The 26,964-nt window shown below is 40.6% G+C and overlaps 1 protein-coding gene across 1 annotated transcript in view; it reads left to right on the top strand.

Moving 5' to 3' along the window:
• Positions 1 to 2,738: 2,738 nt before the first annotated feature.
• Rnf24 (ring finger protein 24) overlaps positions 2,739 to 26,964 on the top strand; it is a 46,709-nt gene continuing 22,483 nt past the window's right edge. Inside the window, exon 1 of the mRNA XM_059261462.1 lies at positions 2,739 to 2,872. The gene's annotated coding sequence lies outside the window, so the exon portion shown is untranslated. The remainder of the gene's footprint in view (positions 2,873 to 26,964) is intronic.

Below are 26,964 nucleotides of genomic sequence, written 5' to 3'. Positions count from 1 at the left end.
TTTTTAAAAAATTAATTAATTAATTTTTCTATTATCAGCTTGATACAGTACAAATTCTTATCTTAATAGTGAAATGTTTCATTGAGGCTTGCTCAGTAATTGAATAAAACCAAAACTTATTATAAGCCACAGTCATCCTAGGGTCCCCCCTGCTATATAGCCTCCATGATTCTGTGGGTTGCAGTCTGATTGTTCTTTGCTTTATATCTAGAATCCACTTATGAGTGAGTATATACCATGTTTGTCCTTCTGGGTTTGGATTACCTCACTCAGGATGATTTTTTCTAGTTCCATCCATTTTCCTGCAAATTTCATGCTGTCATTGTTTTTCTCTGCTGAGTAGTACTCCATTGTGTATATGTACCATATTTTCTTAATCCATTCTTCAGTTGACGGGCATCTAGGTTATTCCCAGGTTCTGGCTATTACAAACAGTGCTGCTATGAACATAGTTGAGCATGTATCTTTGTGGTATGATTGAGCATTCCTTGGGTATATGCCCAAGAGTGGTATGGCTGGGTCTTGAGGTAGATCGAATCCCAATTTTCTGAGAAACCACCATACTGATTTCCACAGTGGTTGTACAAGTTTGCATTCCCACCGACCGTGGAGGAGTGTTCCCTTTGCTCCGCATCCTCTCCAACATTGACTGTCATTAGTGTTTTTGATCATTTGGCTTACATTTCTAAGTAATAATCCATCATGGAGGGAAGTCAGGACAAGAACTCAAGGTAGGAATCAGAAGGAAGGAACTGATACAGTAGCCACAGATGAATGCTATTTACTGGCTTGCTCCCTATGGATTGCTCAGCTTGCCTTTTTATACCATCCAGGACCACCTGCCCAGGGGTGACACCACCCACAGTGGTTTGTGCCCTCTCATATCAGTCATTAATCAAGAAAACGTCCTACAGACTTGCCCACAAGCAATCTAATGGAAGCATTTTCTCAGTTGAGGTTTCTCTTCCCCGATGGCACTAGCTATGTGAAGATGACAAAAAAATTAAAATGAAAAACAAAACAAAACAAAAAAACAGCCACACAACCTTTTTCAAGGGAGATTCCTGACATTTATAGCTTTACACAAGGTAACAGGTGATACTGCTCACAAAGGGGGGGGGGCGGGGCCGGCCCTCCCATATCAATCATGAATCATTAATCAAGACTATGTTCCACAGATGTGCTCACAGGTCAGCCTGATACAGTAATTCTTCAGCTGAGGTTCCCTCTCCCCAGAAGACTCATTTGTGCCACGCCCCTTCTTCTCTTGTGCCACGCCCCTTCTCTTATGCCCCATAAAAGAAGGCCTTAGAGAATAACCAGGCACTGGAGAATCTTCACTCAGTGGCCTGCTGCTCCCTTGCAGTGTATTCTGAACATTTTTTCTTTTTTTTTTGTTTGTTTGTTTGGTTTTTTTGTTTTGTTTTGTTTTGGTTTGGTTTGGTTTTTTGAAACAGGGTTTCTCTGTGTAGCTTTGCGCCTTTCCTGGAAATCATTCTGTAGCCCAGGCTGGCCTCTAACTCACTGAGATGCGCCGGCCTCTGCCTCCCAAGTGCTGGAATTAAAGGCTTGCGCCACCACCGCCCAGCTCTCTTTCTTTCTTTCTTATCTTCAAACAAAGCTTTCTTGCTACTTTTGCACGTCTGTGTGGGCCTTTATTTCAATTCCTTGAATAAGAGACCAACAACACTGGACCTTAACTTCGGGTAACAATCTGCCTTAGCTTATGTGCCAAGGTGAAGGAATTAGGTAGGCCTTTATGCTAGCAACAGTGAAGAGGAAGAGCTGCAAGACCACACACAGCACAGCAGGGCTCCTGAGAGCAGAGGGAGACGAGGGAAAGTGGGGGTGGGGTGGGAGGAGTGAAGGGAGGGGAGGCCATGGGAGGGGAGATTGCAGGCAGGTGTGGTCTGATTCCGAGAGAGAGGAAGTTGGGTAGAGGGCTTGTAATCTAACATTCACTGATCCTTCTTCTTACTTCCCCTTTCCTAGGAGGTTTATGGTTTGCCAAAGCAGAAGGGATGGGCTGCTAGGCGTTTTCCATGATGAATTAAGCCACGAACTATGTATGGTTTATGTGAAGGATCGGGGTAGGGTGGGGGTGGGGGAATAGCTCAGATGGGGAAATGGGGAGTAAGCTACACACACCCTGCGGTGATGGCTACGAGAACGGCTGCACGCTTCCACTGATCTGCTAGAACTTGGGCCTTGCTATTACAAGAAGGGCTCACGGCCCCCGGTCCTGAGTCAGTTTCTTGTCTACAGTGTAAAACAGGAGCTGGGGGCCGAGAGTAATGGATAGGTAAATAAATAACTAAAGGTAATTAAATAAAGGAACGCACTGTTTCTTGAACATACTTCCACTGTCCGTGCAGGCACTGAGTCTGCATCAGTGGAACCTCTAACTGGGGGTACCCCACCTTTGAGGACTCTTGGGCCGGATGCTACACCATAAGCCAAGTCTCATTCTTTTAACTGTTAAACATGTTCAGAGACACGGAAAAACACCAAACAGCTGAGAAGAACCTTGCAGCTCAGCATCATAAACCCACCCTACCTACAGGGTAGGGAAGCAGCCTAGCCCCGCGCTGGAGCGCCGCGCCTGCGCATTGCAGACAGTGAAGCCGCGCGCCCTCAGCGAGGAGGCGGGGCTTGCCCGGGCATCCGGGTCCCACACCCCGCCTCCGCGGCATGAATGAGAGGCGCGGCGCCCGCCCCTCCCCCGCCGGGCCCGCCCCTCGCCGGGGCCGCAGCTAGCCGTCGCCGCCGCCAGCTCAGCGGCTCGCACTCGCGGACGCCGCTCGCTACCAGTTCGCCCCCCGAAAGCTGCCGCCGGGCGCCGCAGCCCTCACGCCTGCTGCCCACCGCCCGGGTGAGTGAGGGGAGGGCGGGCCTGGGGGCCGCGCGGCCGAGGCGCAGGCTGAGGCGCAGGCTCCGCAGGTCGGGCTCTGGGATGCTGAGGGCAGCGCGCCGGCCTCGCACCCGCTCCGAGACCGCGGGGGCCGCGGGGCAGTGCCCACACAGCCGCACAAAGGGCGGCGCGGGCTGTCACCGGGAGGTCACCTCGGGCTGGGCCCCGGCGGGGGAGGCGGGATGGGCGGAGGATGGAGGAGCCGCTGCCTCCGCTTGGTGGTAGAGACGGACGCGCGTCTCGGGGACGCGGTGTGGCAGTGGGTTTCTCTCTGGTCCCGAGCCACTCCTTCCTTTGTGGTGCTTGTCTCGTGCCTGCTTGTCACACTGTGCAAGGCAGTGGTCTGCACTGGCTTATTTACTAGTGAAAGTCATATGGCGACCTCATCATCTATGGGGGGCGGGGGCGTGTGTGTGTGCACCCACAGGCCAGAGAATTAATGACCCCCGCTTTGTTTCCGGAGACCCAAGGGGTGTGTGTCCTGTAAAATGAGATCGTCTAAAAGGGCATACGGAAAAGAAGTGTGAGGATAACTTCACATCTTTACCCGTCCGTCCCTGGTGTTATTTCGGGGGGGGGGGGGGGAGAAGGTGGTTTGGGTTTTTTTTGGTTTTTTTTTTTTTTTTTGGTTTGTTTGTTTTTTGGTGTTTCTTGCTGTAAAACCAGTGGGTCTATTCATTGAAAGTGTGAGTCTGTATTCATGTCGCTGTATATTTAGAACACATTGCTTTTGGGGTTAGTGGCGATATATTTATGTGTCAGGGATACGCCAACATCCAGAACATTGCTTTCTGGATTTGGTTGATTGATAATAGGTCGTTGTATGCATATCTATAGGAACACTCCCATGTATCTAGGGCACTGCTTTACCCACTCTTCAGTACAGGTGGATTGCATTTCTTGCCTCCCTGCCTTAGGAAGAGGTGGTCCAGCAGGTTCTCTCCACCTCCTTGTTTGTCCGGTCTCCCTGTGCCCCCCCCCCCCCAATGCTTTGGCAAAGGATTTTATTGCATATTATCCTTGCATGCACCCTGGCTTTGATCTGAATTCTCGTGTGTTTGGTTGTGCAGCTCAGCTCAACAGCTCATCTTACATGACTACCAGAAAACAACACCTTTTATTTTTTTCATTGTTTTCATCCCACAAAGAGGGTGGGAAGCACTGCTGGGTCCGATAGACTTTGACTTGAAGGACCTTCTGCCTGTTCACTTAAACAGCCAAAAAGAGGTCATTGAGCTAGTACTAGCCAGGTGTGGCAGCCAAGGCCTTTCATCCCATCACTTGGGAGGAAGAGACAGGAGGATCTCTGTGATTTCAAGGCCAGTCTGATCTATATCGGAATATCCAGGCCAGAACTACATAATGAGACCTTGTCTTAACAAACAAACAAGCAAGCTATAACTTGTTATTTTGCTTTAAGATAGATTTTTTTTTAAAATTTATAAGATAGTTATTACTCTAGTTGGATAATGATATTTTGGTTTCTTTTTTACCCTTCTAATTTTACAGAGTGAAAAAGCACATTTTGGAAATATTTTTGTTACGATCTTTTGATTCACAATAGTGGTGGTGGAAAAAAACTGAGGAGTTTATATATGAATAATTGTGTGGGTTCAGTTTTCTTTAAGATTCCCTTCAAGATTATTTATTTTTGAGTCACATATATTTTCATTCCTAGTAAAATTTTAGTACAAAACGAAATGTTAACCTCCACAGCATCTGTTTATGTATAGACTCCCTACCTAAAACATTTGCTTTTAATTTGAAGGAAATTTTCCACTGGTTGGATGACAATCTGTTATTCTTAATAAAATTCTTGCCTTATGCATTTTTTCTTAAACCATGGGTCACAACCCAACATGGATGGGATTGCATAACTGCATGTGGGAGTCACAAATAATTAGCAATCAGAAGTTTCTGAATGTTCAGTGGTCAAAAATTAATTCAAGGGGCTGGAGGTGTAGTTTAGTTGATGGATAGTGCATATTTGCTTAGCATGCACAACACCGTGTTTAATTTTCTTTTTTTTTTTTTTTTTTTTTTTTTTTTTTTTTTTTAAGAGAGGATCTTACCACATGGAACTCACTATATAGACCAGGATAGAATATTCAGGAGGCAGTGACAGGCAGAAAGATCTCTGAGTTCAAGGCCAACCTCGTCTACATAGTGAGTTCCAGACCAGCCAGGGTTACATAGTGAGACCCTACCTCAAAACAAAGCTATTTGAGTTGCTAACTTGAATTTCATTTAAAAAAAAAAATCATCATTTGAATTTTGGTTTGGGATTAGATTTCCAGCAACTTCAGAAATGACCTCATATTAGTTATTTTTCCTCCTTGCTGTGACAGAAATACCTGACAAGTGGCTAAAGGTCTGTTTGGGCTGACAGCATGAGGGAGGGGATCATGGTAGGGGAGTCTAAGAAGGGAGTCTAAGGCTCTGGTCACGTTGTGTCTGGTGGAGAAGCAGAGAATGATACATGCTGATGCTCCATTTCCTTCCAGCATCTGAGGATACCACCATTCCCATTCAGGGGCTTCCCCTTTTTTTTTTTTTTTTGAAAATTATTATTTTGTTTTATATGTATGAATGTTTTCCCTGCAAGTGTGTTTGTGTACCAACGTGCTTGCCTGGTGCCAGAGGAAGCCAGAGGAGAGCATCAGATTCTCTGAAACTGGAGTAGCAGACAGTTGTGAGTGGCCGTGTGGATGCTGGGAATTGAACCTCAGTCCTCTGGAAGAGTAGCCAATGCTCTCAACTGCTGGACTGTTTTTCTAGCCCAGTCTTTCCTCTTCAGTGAAACCTTTTAGGGGTAGGGGACACCTTTATAGACACACCCAGAGGTGTGTTTTTATGATTATTCTAAGTCCCAACAAGTTGAAAATCAACATGAATCATCATAGGTCCTAAACACACTTTTTCCATTTTGTACTATATATTGATATAAAGCGGCATTTCAGCATTGACGTTATAAAGTCAAAAGATCAGTCACCTCTGAAAATAGGGATGTTCTGTGCAGTATCAAATATTTAGCCACAATTTAATTCTCTATATGAAAGTCAACAAACATGTCCATGTATCAATACGCAGATATTCCCCTTGTCTTTAATAAGTGGTAAAATTGTGCATGCCAAAGAGTTATTTTAAAATAAAATTGCTTTAAGTTTATTATCAGTAAATGTTTGGTTTGATTTTAAACCAGTTTTATATGCCTGTATTCCTGAGGACACATAAAAACATTTCTCAGGTAAAAGGGGATGCAAATGGAAAGATGGCCCTGCCTTGGAGGACTAAGAAGTTGTTGTTGTTGTTGTTGTTTTTAAAGACCTTAAATTAGTGAAGGTAAACTTTTATGATTTGATAGGTTTGGGTTTTATAGTGTAGAATTTGTTTATTTTCGAGACAGGGTTTCTCTGTAGACCAGTGTGGCCTTCAACTCAGAACTGCCTGCCTTTGCCGGATTAAAGCTGTGCGCCACTACACCTGGCTGAACTTTAATTTTTCAAGAATGACTTAGCCCTGCCTGCCTGCCTCCCTCCTTCCTTTCTCTCTCTCTCTTTCCTAAGACTGTAAAGGTTTAGAAGATCTCAGACAGAAGCTCCTCCTCTTCCTCTCACCAACTCTGGAAACCTGTCCTTAGGACTCTGGTCTTCTTCATACCAGAAACCACCTTCCTCCCCCATTCTTTGTCTCATATCCCTTCACTACTCACAGTTCCTGTATTTGTGCCCTCTCTCTTGCATCATTAACTGTACACAGGTCTCTCAGCTCACAGGCATGTTCTCATGTCCATCTTTAAAAACAGAATACCAAATTTAATAAACTTTTTTTTTTGCCTCTCATCAGTTTGTCCTGTTTACCTGATAGTTAAATGTCTCAAGTGAGAAGCACACACTTTGCTTGTCTCTTTATGTAGGACCTGTCATCCCTAACTGGTATTGTTGACTTACTTTTTGTCTCTTAGCCCTACTAGAATGCTAGCAACAGGAAGGCAAGAACCCGAATCCTAACCACCAGACCACCAGGCATGAGTCGGCTGTTTGAAACCTGGGGCCTATGCAGGGTCGCTTGGCTCGGCCTGGGAGGAGGGGACTGGACCTACCTGGACTGAGTCTACCGGGTTGATCTCAGTCTGTGGGGAAGGCTTTGCCCTGGAGGAGATGGGAATGGGGGGCAGGCTGGGGGGAAGGTGAGGGGGGTGGGAGGGGGGAGAACAAGGGAATCCGTGGCTGATATGTAGAACTGAATTGTATTGCAAAATAAAAATTAAAATAAATAAATAAATAAATAAATAATTAAAAAAAAAAGAAGGCAAGAACCTTATCTATTCTGTAAGTCAATTTTCAGCCTAGTCAGGTAGCTATTGCCTTTAAATTTTTCTAACAAGAAAATCATGATTTTTGTTTTATTCATTTTTTTTCTACACTAAAAGTTGCTGGGCAGTGACGGTATAAACCTTTAATCCCAGCATCTGGGAGGCAGAGGCAGGGGAATTACTGAGTTTGAGGCCAGCCTAGTCTACAGGGCCTAGGAGATTGAACTCAGGTTATCAGGCTTGCAGGCAAGCAACCTTACCCTCTGAACCATCTCATCAGCCTTCTCTTTAATATTTTTGTCTAGAAGATATATTGCTCATAAATACGATCTGTTATTAGTTTTTTTTCTTTCCTCTTCTTCCTCCCTCTCCCATTTTGTGCCCATTTGTTCCCCAGATTATATCATGTGATAGATTAGTAAAATGATCTGTAGTTGGCCAGGTGGGGTGGTGGCACATGCCTTTAAACTCAGGGTATCTCTGTGAGTTTCAGGCCAACCTGGTCTATAAAGAGAGTTCCAAGGCTATTACATAGAGAAAGCCTGTCCAAAAAAACCAAGAGAAAAACCAAAAAGACCTACAGTTAACAAATGAGCAGTTTATACCACTTCTTAGCAGTTTGGTAAATTGATCATTTGATAAAATGGTTTAATTTTGAGCCAAGTCCTATTTGTTTATTTGGCTCAAAGGTTTCTTCTTCAAGTTACTCCATGTTGTTATCTTATTTACTAATTTCGTTTTCCTTCTTGAGTCAGTTTCACTATTGTGTGGCCCGGATCTCCCTGCGTCAGCCAGGCTGGCCTCCAGCTTGACAGACCTCTTTCGTCACCTGTATGGTAAGATTATAGATGTATGCTAAAATTTTCAAAATCTAGCCGAGGTAGTGGCAGTGGTGCACGCCTTTAATCCCAGCACCCAGGAGACAGAGACAGGTGGTCTAGAGGCCAGCCTGATCTACAGAGCGAGATCCAGGCCAGCTAAAGCTGCACAGAGAGACCCTGTCTTGAAAACAAACAAACAAACAAACAAACAAACAAAAAACAACCTTTCAGATGCCCAGTTTGTCATCCATCAAACAGCTTTACTTATTTATTTTGGTTATTTGAGACAGTATTTCATGTAATCCGGGCAAGCCTTGAACTTAGTTAACTAGGAGCTGAAGATGACCTTGAGGCTCTACCTCAAGGCTCTACCTCTGCAAGTTAGGCTAGGATTATAGAAAAACACTCTCAGATATGTGTTTGTGTGCTAGATACCTGCCAAATAGATTTTTTTTTCCAGGTAACTGACCTGCTAGTAAGCTAGGCAGGCAGTGTATGTAGCAGTTCAACCTCCTTTGAGAACCACATGAAGGATATAGACAAGCTGTATAAATCCCACTAGAAAGGGCTAGACTTTACTTAGACTTAAGAAATGTGTTTCTATGTGTTAAGTTGTTTTGTTGTTGTTTAGTTTATTTTCTTATTATTTGTCTTGATTTTTTTTTATTTTGGAAATTTACTTAACCATGGGCCTTTTAAAGCTAAAACTGAGGGTAGTTTTTAGTTTTAGAAATTGTTTCTTGAATTAATTTGGCAGTTACTCTACTTTCTTATCTAGATGCATAATGGGAACTCTTATAATCTGAGCATTTCAGACCTCAAAATGTGATGCTGTGTAAATTGAGGGTTTTAAAAGAATGCCAGATGGTTGAAAAGGAATTGTGAGCATTCCAGTTAGTGCCATCCTTTGAAATCCAGCTGGATAAACCTTCTCTGCTCTGGAGGTAAGAACTAGACACTTTGTTCCATGCCAGCTGGCCCATGAATAGCTGGCCAGTGGCCTCATTTTGGGTTGGCCACTCTCGGAAAGCCAGTCTGGGCCTTCCATCTACCCTAAGGACAGTCATGCCAAAGAGTTAGTTGCTCCAGGCCTCCCTCTATGGAGTTGAAGTCAGCCTACAGTGTCAAGGGAAAGGAAGCCATTTAGTATTGCAAATGAACCCTGTGTTATGAATTGCTGTGGGAAAGTTAATACAACCTGAATTTTTATAAATTTAATGTTAAGGATAGAAGAATTGCTTGTCAATAAAAGTGAATGCTTTTGTATTGGTACTTCCTCCAATTTACCTGTTTTCATTTATTAGCATCCCTTAAAATGAAGTTTGCTTGTTATTTTCATTTTTATCTTATAAAATTTGGGTCACTTGGACTAGTAAAATTTTTTACCTTATTTATAAAATTTGCTTTATGAACCATAGGCCTCAGTAAAGGGCTAATTCTATATGTTGTCTTAAAATTTGTCTCATTTAATTTACAATGTTTTCCTAACTAGACAGGTGCTTGTATGAAGCAGTTCCTTACTTCTTTTAGCAAATTTAATCTATTAGTTTAATTAACAGCAAAAGAATAAGTGTGGTACTGCCAGTATGAGCATGCATCTCATCTTATGATGGTATCTTTGTATTCTCAACATTAATAGCTTCATTCAGACTTCAGTGTTTTGTTTTGTGTTCCCCCACCCCACCCCACCCACGGAGCTGAGGACTGAACCCAGGGCCTTGCACTTGCTAGGCAAGTGCTCTACCACTGAGCTACATCCCCAACCCCCATTTTGTTTTGTTTGTTTTTGTTTTTTAAGATTTATTTATTATGTGTACAGTGTTCTGTCTGCATGTATCCCTGCAGGCCAGAAGAGGGAGCCAGATCTCATTACAGATGGTTGTGAGCCACCATATGGGTGCTGGGAATTGAACTCAGGACCTCTGGAAGAACAGTGTTCTTTACCTCTGAGCCATCTCTCCAGCCCCCAGACTTCTGTCTTTAGTGACTGGCTAGTTTTAAAATTGGTGCAAAGGAAATGATGGAAAGGAGAAAGGGGTCAACACTTCAAACGATCAAGTTGTGGAATTGCAAGGGTGTGGGTGTAGTGGGGGATATTGTATGAAACCAAAGTTTGTTTGGTTGATTGGTTTTTTTTTTTTTTTTCAAGACAAGGTTTCTCTGTAGTTTTGGTGCCTGTCCTGGATCTCTCTCTGTAGATCACCTGGCTTTGCCTCCTGAGTGCTAGGATTAAAGGCGTGCGCCACCACCGCCTGGCATGTTTGTTTGTTTTAAAACAAAAAGTTTTATCATGTGGAGGTTTATGGAATGCTTTGGAGCAAACTACCTTAGACAGAAAAAAACTTTCTTACAATAGTTAGTGTGTTGCCTTAATTTTTTTTTGATTTGGAGATTGAATGGTTCTGTATTACCTGTTTGTTAAATTCATCTAAACAAACCAAAACCATTATGAACTACCTACATTTCTTTATTATTCTCTCCTAAATCTGAGCATGTGAAGTTATACTTCGTGCTTTAAACTTAAAATAGGATCTAGTTTCTACAGCTTGAACTGAATCATGTACATGGCTATAATTAAAGTTTCTTCAATCTGCTAGGTGGGCGGTGGTGCTGCACACCTTTAATCTCAGCACTCGGGAGGCAGAGGCAGGCAGATCTCTCAGTGAGTTCAAGACCAGCCTGGTCTACAGATTGAGTTCCAGGACAGCCAGGGCTACACAGAGAAATCCTGTCTGGAAAATTTAAAAAAAAAAAATTCAATCTTTTGGCTTTTCAATTTTGTCTATGAAAACAAGTCAAAAGTTATATATCTATATCTATATCTATATCTAGATATATAACTATATATCTATATCTAGATATATAACTAGATATAGATATAGATATAGATAGATAGATAGATAGGTATATCTATATATATTATTGAGACAGGGTCTCACTATGTAGTTCTGGATGTCCTAGAACTCTCTTTGTAGATGTAGACTAGGCTGACCTCAAACTCAGTGCCTCCCAGGTGCTGGGATTAAAGGTATACACAATCACATCTGGTCCAGAGGAAACTTTTAAGATTTTTTTTTCTTTAAATGACAAAGCAGTATCAATAGCTACAGCTAACTTTTACATGAATTAGCCTGCACTGAAAACATTTTATATCTATAGCATAACAGGCATTACTTGTTTCCTCCTTACAACTATGCTGAAAATAGTTCATGGATGATAAAATTAAAGATCAAAGAAGTAATTTCTTTTAAAAAAGTAATTTACTTTTATTTCATGTGCATTGGTGTTTCGTCTGCATGTATGTCTGTGTGAAGGTGTCAGATCCCCAGAAACTGGAATTACAGGTAGTTGTGAGCCATGTGGGTGCTGGGAATTGAACAGGGGTCCCGAAAAAGTAGCCAGTGCTCTTATCCACTGAGCCATCTCTCCAGCCCCCAAAGAAGTAATTTCTTGAGGTTAACAAGTCAGGGGCCAGAACAGACATCTCCATAGCCCATCACTTATCAGAGTTTATGCTGCCAGCTTCAGGAGAGTGTCCAGATGCATTGCAGTGGGTGAAGGAAGCTCAGAGTCCTGTGCAAAGACAGCTGCAGAACCACTGCAATAGGTAAAGTGTGTGAGGAAAAGTGATTACAGTGGAAATGGGACAAAGAGAATGATGGGTTCCCTAGAGTCACCTTAACACAACTGCAGAGTTGATGCTTCTAGCAACAGAAATGCACTCTCTCACAGTTCTGAAGTCCAGAAGGTAGAAATCAGGGCGACAGCAAGACTACTGAGCTCCCCCAGTGCCTCTAGGAAGAATCCTTCCTAACTTTTCTAGATTTTCCTCAGAAAACTCTTGTCAACAGATGTATAATCTACACAACCTAAACAGATCTAGTCTCAGAACCCTTAACTTCTTTTTGGTTTTTGAGACAGAATTGCTTTGCAGCCCCAGCTGGCCTAGAACTGTTGTGTAGACCAGGCTGGCCTGAATTGCACTGATTCTCCTGTTTCCACTTCACAGTTTCTGGGATTTAAACTACCACAACCAGCTCAAGATCCCTAATTACAGCTGCAAAGACCTTTGTCCTAAGGTCACGTTTAGGTTTCTGGGACAGAATTTTTTCCCCACCATTTCACTATTTATGCCATGAGAACATAACAACTTCCTTGATAATTTGTAGTGTCAATGCTGTGTCACACAGAACCTCAGATTAGACAGGTATCCAGCAGACCAATAAAGGTGGAGAAAGGACAGAAGGACAGAAAGAAGACTGAACTTCATAGGAAGGATTAGGGAATCAGGCAGATATGTATGCAGGGAGAGAGCTGTTTAAGACAGAACATGAAAGGTGACAGATTTTTATCAAATGATTGGGGATGCTCAGGATGTGCAGAGAGTAGAAGTAATCAAAAACAAAGATAGGAAGGTATCTTTAAGGAACCACAAATGATGCTTCTGACTACGATGCAGTATTTGAAGAATAGTGCAGGAGAATAAGGTTCAAATCTGGGCCAATTCATGTAAGATCCTGAGTGCTGGGTGGATGAATTTATTTCATAGTTGGAATTGCTTGCCCATGAGAACATGTTAACAAGTTTCTAACAGGTCTTCAGAGCTATTAAAAAGCTATTAAAAAGAATATCTAGGGATGTTTGTTTGTTGCATTTATTTGATTTTTAAAATATTTCATGTGTATGCCTGAATATATGTGTGTAGCACATGCATGCAGGAGCCTGCAAAGGTCAGAAGAGGTATTGGATCCTCTGGAACTAGAGTTACAGACTGTTGTTAGCTGTCATAGGGGTGTTGGGAACACAACCCAGGTTCTCTGTAAGAACATGTTCTAAACCACCGAGCCATCTCTCTAGCCTTGAGATAGGGTCTGGCTATTTAGCTCAGGCTAGTCTTGAACATGCACCAGTCCTCCTGCCTCTGCCTGCCAAGTATTAGGATTACAGACATGTACTGCTATACTTAGCCTCTGTTTAAGAGAGAAGGTTACTCTATAACCAGCACTTACCTTGAATTCACTCTATAGCTCAAGCCTCAACTTGCAGCACACCTTTTATTAGACTTACAGTTATGAGTTACTCCTCCTGGTTGTAGATTCTTAAAGTGTTTATATTTATGTGTGTGGATGTTTTTTGCCTGTGTGCATATCTGTGCACCACCTACATGCAGTGCCCACAGAAGACAGAAGTAAGTTATCATAGTCCCTGGAACAGTTACAGTTGTGAGCTGCCATATGGGTACTGGGAATCAAACCCAGGTACTCTAGAAGAACAGCCATTGATCTTAACCACGCACTGCACCAACTCTCCAATCCTATAGAAATGTTTTTCTATAGATTTTCAGAAGGAAATAGCTCTTTAAAAAGGGGAGGGGTTAAATCAGTTCTATAGGACTGGAGATATATTTATATATGGTGGGACACTTGCCTAAACAATCCCCAGAACTACAAAACCATTGTTCTGATTAGAAGCAGAATGTTTTGTGCTTTGAAGCTACTTCTGGAAGGCTATTGGTTTTTTTTTTCTTTCTTTCTTTCTGCTTTACTTTGAACCTCCTGGGAAGAGAATTTACAAAGTGAACTCCATAGACCCTTAGTCAGCACCATGTGTGGAATATGTTGCGAATGTTGTGTGTTAAGATACTATCTCGGGCTGGAGAGATGGCTCAGAGGTTAAGAGCACCGACTGCTCTTCCAGAGGTCCTGAGTTCAATTCCCAGCAACCACATGGTGGCTCACAACCATCTGTAATGAGATCTGGTGCCCTCTTCTGGCCTGCAAGGACATATGCAGACAGAACACTGTATACATAATAAATAAATAAATCTTAAAAAAAAAAAAAAAAAAAAAAAAAAAAAAAAAAAAAGATACTATCTCAAAGAAGATGTGAAGTAATCAAATGTAAACAAGAGGAAAAGCATCATTCAGTTCTGGAATGTGGCTGTGACTTCTATTTTGTGTGTCTCAGTTCTCTGTTTCAGTTCACTGCCACCATCCATTTACAACTCAGTTCTGTGAAAGCTTGACAGTTCTGAGGAGTGGACAGCTGCATCCATAAAAGGATGGATGGATGTTTGTATTTGGAGACTCTGCCTCTTCTTGGTGTGTGTGTGTGTGTGTGTGTTCTGTAAAACTGCTTGTTCTGTGTTATAGATTTTTCAGTAAAAGAATGTATTTCAGGTATAAAACAATATTTGTGTTCTATAGCTATGTGGCTGTTTTATTCAACGAGAAAAGGATGTTTCCCATATTTAGCCTACTTCTACACACTGAAAAACCAGGAAGGTGGCTTTTAGCCATGGGTTCCCTTTATTTTCTGCCTGAGATTAGTATTATTTGTTAGACTCAACTATCTTACTTTGCTTTTTTTTTTGTTGTTGTTGCTTTTGTTTTGTTTTGTTGTTGTTTGAGATAAAGTCTCACCATGTAGCCTGCTGGCTTGGAACTTGCTGCATAGACCAGGCTGGCCTCGAACTCAGCAGAGCTCCGCCTGTCTTTACCTCCTGAGTGCTGGGACAGCAGGCCTGGGCCAGCACAGCCAGCTCAACTATGCTGCTTTTCAAACTGCTGTTTGCAAGGGGCTTAGGCTTTGTTAGGAAGAGCTGTAAACATACTCAGTAGTATGAGTGCTCCCATATGCCTTCTCAGTGGTTCCAGCAGCGGTTGAGACCCCTTTGTGGGTCAAATGATCCCTGTGACCTAAGACCACTGGAAAACACAGATACTTACATTACAATTCATAACAGTGGCAAAATTATAATTATGAAGTAGCAATGAAAATAATTTTATGGTTGGGGGGGTCCCCACAGCATGTGGAACTAGATTAACGGGTCGCAGCATTAGGAAGGTTGAGAAGCACTGAGTTAGGGTTTGTCGCAATTGTTTCTCTTAGCCTTTTCTCTTTCACTTTCCCTTGCTGAGATATTTTAAAGGTAAGTCCAGGTCATTCTGTCTGTCTCTTTTTTGGGGGGGCAGTTCCTCTTCTTTTTTGTTTGATGTTATGAACTCATCACAGGAGCTGGGGGGGTCCTGGTCCTGTGATTCTGACATTTGAGCTTTGTCTGCTTCTTCATCATGTGGTGCAGTTTGTTGCTGTTCTCTGAATCACACTCAACACTGTATCACACGTAGAGGCTTTATGTACCTGTCTACCCCACTCCCGGTGTTGCTAAAAGACCAGTGTGATACCCACAGTATAAAGCATTTCATCTGTGGTGTAATGATGACTTTCCTTACTCTGCTATCTCTTCTACATTTGTTAGCAAGAATTCTGTAAGATCTTTATCTCACCAAAGGGCTTTTTAGGGTAACCATAAAATGCACATTACATGAGAGACTGCCACTGTAATTTTATACTACTGTATAGTTGGTAAAAAAATAAGTTTAATCAGATAAGGAAGGGAATTTAATTGTTTGACTTGAGGATTTAATCTTTTGTCTTAGTGGTGCAGCCTTTGTTTGAGTACCATATCAAGAGGTGAATTATTTCTTTTAGAATTGACACACACTCTAATACCTCTGCAAGCTAAAGGTGGAAATATATGAAAGCCTTTTTTAATCAAGCAATGGAAGGAAAGCCTGCTAGGTTAGGATACAAAGTCGGGATTCCCAAAAGGTGATTTGACCCAGTCCTTCCTCAGATGCAACTGAATGCCCACCCATTCCACTCATTCTTCATGGGCTACTCTGTGGGTGAACATTACTAAGTTCCCAAGAAATAATGAATCTGGAATCAAAAACAAGATGAAGAAATAAACACCACAGATGACATTTTTTTAAAATTTTTTTCCCCAATCATGAAAAACAGTGATACTCGCATATCTTTCTAGGCCTACTTATTTCTTCTTCTTCTTTTTCTTCTTCTTCTCCTCCTCCTCCTTCTTTTTCTTCTTATTTTTTTAAGAAAAAAAATAAAACTTTTATTCTACACACTTGGGATTAAACATGTCTTCCAGACCTACTTATTTCTTAAGCAAGATTTTATTTTTAGAGAATTAAACCTTTAATCTACAGCTAGTTGGGCTACAAAAGTCTCTACTTCCCCAATAATTTTTAAAGTATAGTACTAAAGAACTTCACTTGTCCAGTTTTTATGATTTCTTGGAAATATTATGAAGTGATTCCAAATCCTCAAATACTCTAAGACTTGGACTATTGGAGGCCTGCTAGCTTGAATATAATCTGATCCAAGTTTCTAGCTAGTTTGTTTCCTCATTTTAATTTGATTTCAATCTGTTATGTACCAAGAGCTTGACTAGTCAGATCTGTGAGGTACATATCTTCTATAAACATAGAAATAAAAGCCATAGGACATATTTTGTAATGTTTTATATTCTTTTTCTCCTAAAATACTGTGTTTTTATTAAATTGTGTATAGGTTAAAGAAAATGAAGGTTACACACTTTTTACAGTGGAGATTATTCTTTTACTAATATTTTTATTTACATTTTTACTTTATGAGCTGGGTGGCACACACCTTTAATCCAAGCACTCAGGAGAGGCAGTCAGATCTCTGAGTTCTAGGACATCCAGGGCTACACAGTGAACTGAAACCCTGTCTCGGAAAAAAAAAATTAATTTATGCTAAAGAGTTCTTTGATCATTTCTCTTGATACTTTTTTGTTTATTTCTTTTTGTTTTTTGTTTGTTTGTTTTCTAGACAGGGTTTCTTTGTGTAACAGCCCTGACTGCCCTGGAACTTGCTCTGTAGACCAGGCTGGCCTCTAACTCACAGAGATCTGTGTGCCTCCAGAGTGTTGGCACTAAAGGTGTGCGCCACCACCGCCTGCCCAGCATCTCCTGATACTTAACTTCATAGTCCTTTAATAAATTCTTTTAATGCTGAGGAAGCCTCACTAGTTTTATTCTGCTCCAATTTACCTTATTTAACCTTTTATTTTTGTTTCCTGAATCCTTGTTCTCAGGAAAGTAGTCTTGATTTCAAAGGAAAATTAAACAGGTTAGGGTTCTTAGTTTAGTAACCTTCTCTAGACAGTCTCTAATTATACTGTTTGAGAAGGTCATTGAAAGTATGTGCTAGTGTGGTTTCTCCATAGTTGAGCCTTTGCTGTGCTATACTGTTTACCTTATTGTTAGTGTGGTCCCCTAAAAGTGAAGCATGCCATTATAAAGGGATGCCTTAAAAGACTGCAGACAGAGGGAGACCATTACCGAAAGCCACCACTGATCACAGTTCAGAGAACTGATAGTGGAGTAGCCAGCCCCAGGTGATACATCTGCAACAAACTCCAGTACCTGAGGCTCAGGCAATCTCATGGAAGAGGGCCAGGAAGATTTTAAGAGCTGGAGGATCAGCAGGCTGCAGAGTTGTGTCTCCTAAAAATGATAGGGAAGCTATACTCATGATACCTGAACAGTGTGGCTGCCTTAACAAGACCTGAACAATATGACACCATAGACAAGGTAACATATGAAAGGGGGCAGCCTCTAATCACTGCTGAGGGAGGGAGAATGAGTCTCCCTGGGATGAGCCCCCTAATTGGTTATCCAATACCAAATGGTCAGCCCTGAAATCATATACATACAAGCAACTCAGCAAGTCTGTGTGTGTGTGTGTGTGTGTGTGTAAAATTAAAGGAAACAGAGGCCATCAGTTTGTAGGGTGAAGATGGAATCATATACATACAAGCAACTCAGCAAGTCTGTGTGTGTGTGTGTGTGTGTGTGTGTGTGTGTGTGTGTGTGTAAAATTAAAGGAAACAGAGGCCATCAGTTTGTAGGGTGAAGATGGAGGGAGAAATAATGTAATTATATTTTAATTTTTAAAATTGAAAAAAAGGACTATATATAAGAACTGGGGAGTATTAGTAGTAGAGTACTTGTTTAACATGTAGGAGGCCCTGTTCCATTCCTAACACAGTAAAGAAAAACAAAACATCCTCTCACTTAAGCCCATAGATGAAATCAGCATAATTATTTTTAATCAGGTGATCCAAGCATTACAGGTAATCATTATTCCTCATCTCAGCCAAAGTGATTTAGTGCAAAAAATGAACTTTCTACTTCCTGAGTTCAACAGTTGCTTTACAATAGTCCTGGTGCACAAGTCACTGTGCCTAAGCACTGAGCAGAGGGCTCACTGCATGGCTTTAGATAAGACACACTTCCTTTCTAAGAAATTGTGTCACCACTTCGTTGCCTCATGTCCTTGCAACCTCATGTCTCTTTTAGTGCAACCAGAGCCCACAAGGTGTAGACCCCACCATCCAGTCTCTCTCTGTCCTGTTTTTGTTTTTTTTTTGTTTTTTTTTTTTAATATGGTCAGGAGGTCTATAAAGCAGTGGATCACAATATTTAGCAGTCTTAAATTCTTTGGAATCCACAAAGCTGGTACATTTTACAAAAAACAAGTGTAATTTTTTATCTTTTTAAGGTAGATATGTCAGTTGGGCCAGTGAGATGGCTTAGCAGGTAAAGGCACTTGCCACCAAGCCTTGTGACTTCTCGATCCCCAGAACCCGCATGGCAAAGAGACCCAACTGCTTCAAGTTGTCCTCTGACCTTGACATACACTCCTGTGCTTCCTCCCATACACAATAAATACATAAGCAATTCATAAGTTTTAATGAATTACTGTAAAAAAGAATGGTCCCATTGTTCCATTGAACATTCTACTTGAGTTTACTATCTTTATTCATGTCTCATTTATCATCTTTTATATGCCAGGTAGCATCTAGTCTGAATTTATAAATGGATATCTCCTTTATGAGTCACTAAGTTACAGTTTAATTCAATATTTATTAGATTTGCCAGTTGTCATTTTAATATTCTTTTTCTGACATTTTTCATATGATCTGACTGAAAAGTTCCTATAAAACTTAAATGGGAACTTCTTTGGCATTTCAATACTTTCCACAGGCTAACTTCCTATAAATGCAGTGAAATCAAGTAGAGCTTGCATTTGACTTTTATTAGCTAACTCCCAACTCTCCTAAACTTACACATTTTTTTCACAGTAAATTCCACGGATTTTTATGTTGTTGTTGAAAACAGAAAAAAACAGAGTGATACAGCATATGGTAGTTGAACAAATTTTGGGCTTACTTATTAACTGTGTTCTTAGCCTCAGATGGAAGTAATTACAATTAAATAATCGAGTTACTGTGAATGTAATTTAGTTCCCTTAACAAAGTGCTGTCCTAATAATTAATTGTTGCTGTATGAGGGCTAATACATTGGAAGGAATGAACACAGAACAGATAGCCTTTGCAAATATACGACTAGCTTTGCCTGCCAGGCTGCCAAGATGTGCCTGATCAGAGGTCTGAAAAATTGTTCCTACTTAGCTTCATTTCATCCTTTTTCATCTTTTTAGGAGGTTCTATATGTATCATTTCTAATAGTTGTTTTAAAGTCTGTTCTTCACCCCCTCTTTTGAATAACTTTATTGAGATAAAATTTATACCTTCATGGTTTGTTTATTTAAATGTATAATTCAATTCTAGGCTGGAAAGATGGCCTAGCCATTAATTAAGAGCATCTGCTGCTTTTTTAGAGGACCCAGATTCAGTTTCTAGTGCCACATAGTGACACAACCATCTATAACACCAGTTCCAGGGAATCTGATGCCTTCTCACTTCTGCAGGCACATATGTGGTACACATACATACATGCAAGCAAAACGCTCAGAGATAAAATAAAAATTTAAACCAGGCGGTGGTGGTGCACACCTTTAATCCCAGCACTTGGGAGGCAGAGGCAGGCGGATCTCTGTGAGTTCGAGGCCAACCTGGTCTACAGAGTGAGTTCCAGGACAGCTAGGACTACACAGAGAAACCCTGTCTTGGGGAAAAAAAAAATTAAAACAACCAAAAAAAAATTTTAGTGTTCCTGCAGAGGACCCATATTGGGTACACAGCTCCCACCTCAGGCAGCTCACATGTGGGCACCTGCATACACGATAGGCACACATATACAAATAAGTAAAATCTTTAAATGTACATCCATTGGATTTTAGTTTGTTCCTAGAGTTGGGCATTTATCACCATAATTTGGGAACACTATCATTGAACTAAGAAGGAACCTCATTCCTCTAGCTAGTCTCCATATTTTCTACATTAAGCAATGGCCAGTCTTCTATTTCTGTTCTCAGTCTTTCATATAAATGGAGTCATAAACTATGTGGCAATTTGGGACTGGTTCATTTGACTTACCAATGATGTTTTCAAGGTTCATTTTGGTTACCTTTTTGAAATATTAAGATTCTTAGAAGCACACTGACCTATAGGAGGAATAGATGGAATGATTTTTGTCAATAAAGAAAATTGACTTGTGTGCCATGACTACTTTCAGTCACAAATGATGAGGAATGCTCTCTAAATAGTTGCTATAGGTATAAAGAATGGTGTTCTGGTAGAGAATGGAAAAGAGTAATGTCACAGATAATGTCATGATTGTCAGCATATTTTTCCATATACAAGGTAATAATGTGAGATTCTGTTGCACCACTACCATTTTTATTTGTTGTTTCCCTCCTTTATAACTGGTTTTTCTGTTCACTGTTCTGCATAACTTAGACATTATTGATATAATTTCTAGGCTTACACACTACATTTCTAGTTATTGAGTTTTATGAGATGAGAACTCAAATGTTTTATTTTGAACAACCAACTATTGTGTATGACAGGCTGAATATCCCTAATCTGAAAATCTGAAATGCTCCAAAAATTGAGGCTTTTTTAATGACACAAGTCCTCATGTGACTGGTCACAGTCACATTATAGATACTGTAAAAAACTGAATAAAATCCACTTTAGCTATGTCTGTTCAATATATAGAAATACAAGTGACTTTTTAAGACTTGTGTCTTATCCCCAATATTTCACATTACACACCTAACACAGAGAGGGGGTGGGGAGATTATTCCAGAATCTGCAAAAAAAAAAAAAAAAAAAAAAAAATCAAAAGCTTGTTACAGTTCTGGTACCAATGATTTCAGATAAGTGATATTCAACCTGCGGCATGCATGAGATTTTGAGATCAGGATATATGTGAGTCAGATAGAGGTAGTTAGGTAATTAGTAAATATATTGCTGATGGTTCCAGACTACCTCCACTATCATGTTAAGATCATTGTAACATCAAATTTTCTGTGTTCTAATTAGTTATATAATATGTCAGAACACGGGGCTAGGGAACATATATGATCTTAGCAAAAAGTGTGTTTTTCTGAACTAGATTAGGATCTATGATCTGGTTTCCTGAAGTCTGTGAATACAAAATAATTTAAAAATAGAACTGACCTAGATGATAAGTGTATGAGATGGAATCTGCTATCAGTGACAAAAAAAAGTCTTAAAACAAGTGTTTAAAAAAAACGATTAAAATTTCTTTATGAATGTAAAAGTTGTCACAGGTCTAGTGTGAAGAATCATGGAGCAAGAGACTTTAATACCAAACACCCCCATTTCTTTCTTGCCATTCCACCTTCAAGTTGTGGGTAACCCCATCCTCTTCCTGTTTGTCATGCTATGAATGGAGCCCAGAACTTGTACATGCTGGGCAAGCACTGGACCAGTGAACTATATTTCCAGCCCTTCTTGAGTAGATTGGTGACATGGCATCTGCATTACAGAACACAAGGTAAAGAAAGGGATGAAGTATAAAGTAGAAGACAGTTGTCAGTGCTTTGATAAGCATGATTTCTAGATACTTTCCTGTGCATCCATTCCATGTATCTTAACTAAGATATGGACAACTGCAAGGAGAGTTGGGAGGTGTAGACATGTGCCCACATAAAAATCTAATCCCAGGAAGGAAAGGAAGACAGATATTGCAGGAGGCGGGAGAGGAGGGCAAGCAAACTATCATTCTCTGCCACAATCTTTTTATTTATTTACATAGTTTATGTGTATGACTGTTTTGCCTACATATATGTCTGTGTGTCACATATATGCCTGATGCCTGCAGAGGACGGAACAAGGATGTTTGAATCCCTGGAACTGGAGCTAGAGATGCTTGTAAGCTGCATGTGGGTGCTAGGACTTGAACTTAGTCTTCTGGAAGGGCAGCCAGTGCTCTTAACTGCTAAGCCCTCTCTCCAGCCCGTGCCACTATCTTGTTAATCATAAGAGAAACCCAAGGACGTTTTTCATTATACCTCTTCCTCTAAAGAAGGATTCTGTTTCTAATACCTAATACTGATTTTCTTTTAGAGAAAAAAGACTCCCAACTTAGTCTAAGAAATATCTCTTAGTATGCCATTCCCAGGACTGAAGAGAGGGCTCAGTGGTTAAGGGTAAGTAGTGCTCTTGCAGAGCATCTAAATTGAGTTCTCAAGTGTGTCATTTGGCTTACATTTGCCTGTAACTCCAACTCCAGGGGTATCTCGCCTCCATGGACACCTATACTTGTGAATGTGTGAGTGTGCACACATGCACACACACATGTAATTAGAAGGAATAAAAATAAATCTTAAAACAAAAAGAATATGTCCTTCTCAGATGTGGTGTCTATCCCCTGTAGTCCCAGCACTTGTGAGAATGAGGAAGGAGAAAATAACAAGTTTGAGGACAGTTTGATCTATATTCTAAGTTCTAGGCTAGCCAGAGCTACATGACAAGACCTGGTCTCAAAAATAAAACACAAAAAGAATAAATCATTCCTTTTTCTGTAGTTGGATTATTGTAAGGAATAAGTCTGAAAGACACTTCCTAGAACTGATATGATTTATGAGCCAGCCTCTTATGAAATAACTGTGTGAACTTTCCATGGAGCTCAGTAACTCCTAAGGAAAATAATCAGTAGAGAATAGACCCAACCCAAATAGTTACCTTACTGGGGCACTTGCCTTTAAGGCTTCATCAGTTCTAATAGTCTTGTAGTAGGAGGAACTCAGAACTTTCTAATATATCCAAATAATAGTGCTTTGTGTGATGATGGTTATAATACCAATCATATAAATGTTTTTATTGTATAAAGAGAAGAAAGCTTCCAGGAGTAATGACATTGCAAGACTTGACTCATTAAAAAGCTGTTTAGAGAGAGATTGTTCATCATTCTGGAATGATTGGCACCTTCTCAGGATGCTTTAAAATATAAAAGCAGAACCAGACTCCCAGAAGAAATGCATTTCATCCCTACCTCATTGTCCCAGTGATTCCATACTCTGCCTGAAATTGTCTTAAGCAGACAGTTAAGTTGGGTTTGTGGCTCAGTGCAGTGCCTACCTAGCATATAAGAGATCTGGGGTTCCGTCCTCAGCACCACACACACACACACACACACACATACACACACACACACACACACACACACACACACACACACACAATCTCCTTAGATCTTTTGTAAAAGAACAAAGTGATTCTAGCAGACAAGAAGGAGATATTTGGGTGTAGTGCCTAGGATTTAATATTCTAAAAATTTGAGGTTATTATCACTAAGTGTCAGAGTACAATAAAAAGCAGCCTCAGTTGGTGGTGGTGGCTCATACCTTTAGTCCCAGCACTCAGGAGACAGAAGCAGGTGGATCTTCCAGTTCGAGGACAGCCTGGTCTACAGAGTGAGTTCCAGGACAGCCAGGGCTACACAGAGAGAAACCCTGCTTCGAAAAACACAACAAAAAGCAGCCTTCATACTTTGGATTTAGAGAGAGACATTTGAGGATTGCTGAGTTAGTCATGGGCTGCTTTAGTCCATCAGTTTTCCTTCTACAAATTAAGGTTCAAAAACAGTTATATTTTTAGTTTATATACATCAGCTGTCTAGAACTTGTTGGAAAAAATGTTCAGTTAATATCTGTGCCTCAAAATTAATACTCTAAGCCAGTTTCTTTAGAAAGAAGTCTAAGCTGGGCGGTTGGTGGTGCAGCACACCTTTAATTGAAGGCAGAGCCAGGTGGATCTCTGTGAGTTCAAGGCCAGCCTAGTCTACAGAGCGAGATCCAGGACAGGCACCAAAACTACAACAGAGAAACCCTGTCTTGAAAAACCAAAAAAAATAAAATAAAATAAAATAAATTTTAAAAAAATAGAAAGAAGTCTATTTGTGACCCAAAGTGGGCCAGGAAGATGTGACTTCAGCCAACATGATTGCTAACTTGAAAATTTTACGTTTAACCGCACCCCTACCCAAAAAGCCAGCCATGCATTTAAACCAAAACTAACCTTGATGCCATGATGAATGCTTGCCATTTAGGAGGTACATCTCTTGGCTAGATGTTGTAGCTATCCTCTTCTGTGGGTAGGAAATGGACACTTCCCTGTGGCTACCATCCTGGTAGGAGGGACAGTGAAGCTGGAGCCTGGGAGGTTAATGCATGTCACTATTGTGACCCTTGCTTGGATTCTAAGTACTACCATGAAGCTTACACTGATTTACCTTATTCTGCTAATGAATTTCTAAAACATTGGTCACATTGTTTTCTGTCTTTTTAAAGCCTATTCAGTGACAGACTCTTCAACTTTTTGTTTTTGTACCATTCTAAATGTGATTATAGTTTATTAAACTTTATATTGCTGTTAGTAAATATGCTTTATTTCTTCTAGTACTTTTCCTCTTTAGTGATTTTCAGGTCCTGTAATGGATTCTGAAAAACTAGTATCTTTTCTAGGAATTGAGAACTCACCAGTGAGGCTGGCATTATAACTTAGTGGCAGAATGCATTTAGCATGTTTGAAGCCCTGGGTTTAATCATCAGAAAGGAGACTCAGCAGTAAAGTCCTGAACTTGATGTGCTAGACCCTTGGCCTCAAGAATAAGAGAACCTAGTGAGCGTCATAGAGGATCTTACCACTTCTAAAGCAGCTTGAATGTATATGTATTCAATATGTAATAATTGAGTATTATATAAAGACTAAACTTTCTCTGGGGTTCAGAATTTAAATAGAATCACTTAGCTCAGCAAGCTTTGATGCTATCAGTAAGAAAAGGGAGTTCACATGGAGAGAAAACCCAGTGCCTTTTAATATCCTTTGTATACTTGAATTAGTTATTAATAAAATTATTAATTTACTTTGCCTAGAGACTGAACAAAGTCAAGTCCTTTAATTTAAAAACAAATTAAATCTTTCATGACTGCTTCATTAAACAAAGTTTAAATATTGATTTCTATCTGGTGACCTGTGCTTTTCGAGGAACTTATGACTAATTGTTGGTTTGGTTTGTTTTATTGACAGGTGTCTTAAGTGCACCTGACATATTCAGGTTATCACAGTCCATTTTCTTTACTTAGAGAAGGGCTCTCAGGGACCTGTGAGATGGCTCAGAGAGTAAAAGCTCTCACTGTGTAAGCCTGGCCACCTGCCTTCAATCCCTGGAACCCATGTGAAGGTGGAAGGAGAGACCTGACTCCACAAAGCTGTCCTGACCTCCATGTGCACAATGTGACACACAGACACCTCCACACACGTCATCCCCTCCAGTGCACACACAACATTAAAGAAGGGCTCTTTTTCTGTCTTTATAGCCACCCTGGCTCTTAATTCACAATGTTTTCTTAGTTGTCACATAGGTCCAGTAATTCCCAGGGATAGTGTTTAGTGTTCAGTGATGTTTCCTGAAGAAATGCCATATTTTCAGAATAAAATGAACCTTGATTAATTTCTATTTAAAAGACATAGTTCTTTGTCATATGCTGGAAGAGACTAAAGAGTGACAACTAAATACAAGGTGTGATCCTGGATTAGATCCCTAAAATGGGAAAACATTAATGGAAGAACCAGTCAAGTTTGAATGAAGTCTATAGTTTGTTTAATAGGATTGTACCAGTCTTCCTTTCCTTTCCTAATGAAAGATGTTATTTAATATTAGGTGATGCTAAATGAAGAGTATGGGAACTCTGCAGCTTTCCTGTAAGCATAAAATTATTGGAAAACATTTTTGTTTTTTTCTCAGAGTCAAGGTCTCCAAATAACCCTGGCTGCCCTGAAACTCACTATGTTGACTAGGCTAGCCTCCAACTCAAGAGATGTACCCTCCTCTTCCTCCTGAGTGCTAGAATTAAAGGTGTATACAACCATGCCTGGCCTTGGAAAAGTTTTAGATATATATCTCATTCAGAATTATTATTAGAAACTTGTGATATGGGCCTTTCTTGAGGCTGTATAAATACAGTGCAAATGACCTAGGGTGTATCAGTCTGCTCACTGCCACAGGAACCAGTCACAGGCTGCTTCATTGGTGCATCTGTTCCAACACTGACAGTTTCATGCAAGCTTATGAAGTCCACGGGGCAATAGGATCTTGGGGGAAGTACGAGGTTTGGGTTCAGGTGTGGGATTCACTGATGGCTTCAGTTTGGGCAGCCAGTTTTACTCTTAGAGCCTGTTTGTTTGTTTGTTTGTTTGTTTAAATCTCAATATTGGAAAATATAGTATTCAATTTATGGTGATTATGAAGACTTAGAAACTTCCATATATAAATCCTAGTCATAAACTATAAAGCATAAACTATATGCAGAATGCCCACTCTGATTACCGTCTTAAAGAATTGATATAATGCTGACTCCCCATGGGAGACCTTGATTTGAGGGATGTGGGGTGGCGTGGGAGGGAGGGCTAGGGGGTGGGAGGAGGGAAGGGGGGGATCTGTGGGTGGTATGTAGAGTGAGTAGAAAATTTCTTAATAAAGAAAAAATGAAGAAAAAGAATTGATATTAAAAAAAAGATTGTCTTTGGGAGGGGGTGTTTTGTTTGTTTGTTTTTGGCTTTTTGAGATAGGATTTCTCTGTGTTGCCCTAACTGTCCTGGAACTCACTCTATACTATAGACCAGGCTGTCCTCAAACTCACAGAGACACACCTGCCTCTGCCTCTTCAGTGCTGGGACTAACTGCACCACCATCACCACCATTGGGCAAGATTTGTCAGTTTTATGGATTACAGGTTAGGTTGGCGCTCTCTCTCTTTGGAACCTTTCCTAGATTAACTATATAACTGCATTAAGTGCAATCAGAAGC

The sequence above is a fragment of the Peromyscus eremicus genome, chromosome 4 (genome assembly GCF_949786415.1).
Source record: "Peromyscus eremicus chromosome 4, PerEre_H2_v1, whole genome shotgun sequence".
NCBI classification, from domain to species: Eukaryota; Metazoa; Chordata; class Mammalia; order Rodentia; family Cricetidae; genus Peromyscus; species Peromyscus eremicus.
Note: the sequence above shows the minus strand (reverse complement) of the source record. Positions and strands in the feature narration are given on the sequence as shown.